Source organism: Taudactylus pleione, unplaced genomic scaffold (genome assembly GCF_031769625.1).
Source record: "Taudactylus pleione unplaced genomic scaffold, aTauple2 ptg000018l, whole genome shotgun sequence".
Taxonomy (NCBI): Eukaryota; Metazoa; Chordata; class Amphibia; order Anura; family Myobatrachidae; genus Taudactylus; species Taudactylus pleione.
Window position 1 is genome coordinate 18331093 of NW_028284420.1, and position 3828 is coordinate 18334920.

Below are 3828 nucleotides of genomic sequence, written 5' to 3' on the forward strand. Positions count from 1 at the left end.
AGCAAATGACACTAGTCCATTTCTCCAAATTACCATTTAATTTGTGTCTGTACACTATGGTAAAAGAACAGTGTTAGATTGAGTATACACATTATTTCTCCAGGTCGAAAATGCAAATAAAATGAAACCTATATCTATATGGGCTCATATGATTGTGACAGATGGACATATGAACAACAATAAACATGTTATATTAACTAGTTTAAAATCCATACATATGGAAAACATATTGGTAGTGGAAGTTGGAAAAATTAGAAGGAGGCTTCAATGTCATATCTATATGGGCTCATATGAAAAATTAGAAAGAGGTTTCAATGTCATGTCTATATGGGCTCATATGAATGCGACAAGTGGACATATAAACAATCACGAGTATGTTAAAATAACAAGTTTAGAATCCACACAGATGGCAAACATGATGGTAGGAGAAATGCGAAGAATTTTAAAGAAATTCCAATGTCATATAGTTTCTTATAAAAATGCAGTCATTTAATGTTCAAGTTGTTTCTTCTGGAAAAGCACTATTTTGTAGTCCATAATTCCAGACCAAATGTCCTGAGGAAAAAAGGCTCTTAACTCTGAACATATTATTCCTAATATGCCTTTCAGGTAGCCAGTAAAATTCCTTCACTTATGCACCCTTAGGCATATGTGCAATAATATCTACAGCACCTGGTATTCCCTGGAGGTTTCCCATCCAAGTACTAACCAGGCCCAATTATGCTTAGCTTCCAAGATCGGATGAGATTGGGCATTAACATAATGGTCTGGCTGTAGGTATAAAAACAGCAATTTACGCCCTTTAAGAATCGACCATCACAGGAATGGGGCTATCTCGTAGCTTTCATTAAAGCCATATGGAGTCAGAGTGTTCAATTCGAAAATCCAAAACATCTCTCTTCTTGACAGTTTATTCCCTAAGTCACCTCCTCTCTTGCCTAGGGTGACATGTTCGATTGCTTTAAATGTCAGATGTTCTGGATTAGATCCGTGATGTGAGATAAAATGCTTAGAGATGGCATGTCCTTCCACTTTGTTTCTTATATTCCGGATATGTTCCTGTATTGTTATTTTAAGTGGTCTCTTGGTTTTTCCTACATATTTAGTACCACACTTGCATTCCAAAATATATATGACAGACGTTGAGTTACAATTCATGTAATTTTTTATTTTGAATTCCTTAGTGTTATCAAAATTGGAAAAAAACTTCCTTTGTGGATGTATATATTTACATATAACACATTGTCCGCATTTATAACTGCCCAGGCATTTCGGTAGTATTTGGCTTTGTTTAATATCCATATTCTTAATCATACTAGGTGCTAAAGAGTCTTTTAGATTTCTCCCCTTTCTAAACAGTATCTTAGGTTTAGGGGGCAAGATCTCTTTTAGTACAGGGTCCATCCGGAGAAGTTGCCAATGCTTATGTAGAGATTTGCAAATGTCTTTCTCATGCCTATTATATTTGGTGGTAAAAGGTACTATAGTACCACTTTGATTATCCTTGGTTTTATATTCCAAAAGTTCTTTTCTATCCAGATTCCTTGTTCTGATTTCTGCTTTTGATAGAAGTTCTATAGGATATTCTTTCTCTATGAATCTTTCCTTGAAGGTCTGTATTTGTTCATCACAGTCTTTTTCTTCAGTGCAGTTTTGTTTAACCCTATGGAACTGGGAATACAGAATGTTTTCTTTCCACTTCTTTTGATATCCGCTACATACCTGTTGGTATCCACTTCTTTAATGTAATTTTTTGTTCGGATTACCTCTCCTTCACCTATAAGGATTAAGTCTAAGAATTCTATGGATGTTTTATTAAAATGGGACGTGAATTTCAAAGTCATATCATTGTCCATAATATACCATAACAACTGTTTAATATCCTCTTCCGATCCTTCCCAGATCATTAAAATATCATCTATGTACCTCTTATAAAAAACAATTTTTTCCTTAAAAGGGTTATTTTTATATATGAACCAATTTTCCCAGCATCCCATAAAAATATTAGCAAAACTTGGGGCAAAGATAGTTCCCATTGCAGTGCCACATGTTTGCCGATAAAACACATCTAAAAATTTTAAATACTTGTGATTCAAGATAAAATACATAAGATCACATAAAAATTTTTGATGTGTGGCACTGATGGACTCATCCTTCTCCAGCATGTCTCTACATGCATTCACTCCTTTTTCATGTTCAATGCATGTATACAATGCTTGTACATCTATTGTGACCCAATTGTATGATTCTTGCCATTTTATTCCTTCTATGCATCGTAAAATGTGAACAGTATCTTTCAAGTATGACTCCAATCCTATAACATATTTTTGGAGGAAAATGTCCACATATTCGGATAGATGTGAAGTCAATGAATCTATGCCTGCCACTATTGGTCTACCTGGAGGGTCTACCAAAGATTTATGTATTTTTGGCAGGAAATAGAATATGGGGGTAGTGGGATTGGTCATCATGAGGTACTGGAATTCATATTTAGTCAAAATTCCATTGTGTAATCCATACACCAATAAAGTTCTCAATTCATCTGTATATTCAATTAGTGGGTCCTCCTCCAATTTTGTGTAGGAGTCCGCATCCCCCAATAATCTCATAGCTTCTTTCAAATACAATGATCTATCCATTATGACCAGCCCCCCCCTTTATCAGCTTGTTTTATGATAATATCAGTGTCCTTTTGTAATTTTTTTAACACCTGTTTTTCATCATTCCTTCAATTTTGTTTCTTCAAGGATTTCATATCTATTTCACATAAATCTTTCTTTACCTTCTCGTAAAAAATATCTATGTGACTTCTTTTTGACTCCAGTGGATAGTACGTCAATTTCCCCTTCAGGCCTGATTTGGATGGATTTTCATTATAGTTCCTAATAGGTGCCAGTTATTTTCTCAAAAAATGTCTCTTTAACATCAGATTCCTCACAAATTTGTTCAAATCAATAAAAACATCAAATTTGCTCATATTACTTGTAGGGGCATATGTAAGTCCTTTACTGAGCAAATTTATTTCAGGAATGGTCAAGATGTGGCTGGAGAGATTAAAAATACCTTTTTGCTTTAGGTCTATCAGAGGTACCTCCTTTTGAGGCTTCTTCCTCCTACCGCCCCGAGTTCCTGTTCTTCTCTTTTTCTCCTTTTCATAGGTGAGGCTAGTCTGGTGGTCTCTCTTAATGGTGGTCTTCTTATATTTCCTTGTGTGTCTGGTCCTGGAGATAAAAAATAGTCTGTATCACTGTTGGAGTCATGTCGAAGCTGGATTATTGGCTGAGACAAGATCAGTTTAAAGTTGAATCGCAGCAACACCATCTTGCGACTGGTCGCAAGACGCCATCTTGGAAATGAGATCGCAAGATGCCATTTTGCGAATGGCCGCCTAAGCGCCATTTTAGATAAACTCACACTTTAGTACATGTGGCGATATTAGTATTAGCATCATGCGATTGCATCTGTGACCATTGCCATAAGTTACGGTGATTCATCAAAAGCCCATTTCATGACTTTACGTAGTTTGGGTGCTCTAGATAAAGTGTGTATATTATTATAATTCCCCGAAAGGATATATTTCAGAAATGGCTGTACAGTATGTCAAAATTGGATTGCATTAGCTAAACAGAGCAATTGGCCACGTGACAACTAGCCTGTGTAGACAAGCTTCATGGACATAACGTCTGCTCTCACTCCAGGTGGCCCTGCTCGAATACAGCAAGCGGGTCGTTTGTAGCACCTTACATTAGCAGGCTTCCTACAATAAAATACCTTCAAAGCCAAGAGTGTTATCTGAGGTTTGGGTCTTGTAGCTGTGCTAATTTGCAT

At 36.2% G+C, this 3828-nt stretch overlaps 1 pseudogene; it reads right to left on the reverse strand.

Annotated features, from left to right (window-relative positions):
* Window positions 1-660: 660 nt before the first annotated feature.
* LOC148540700 (5S ribosomal RNA) lies at window positions 661-779 on the reverse strand (annotated as a pseudogene).
* Window positions 780-3828: the final 3049 nt, after the last annotated feature.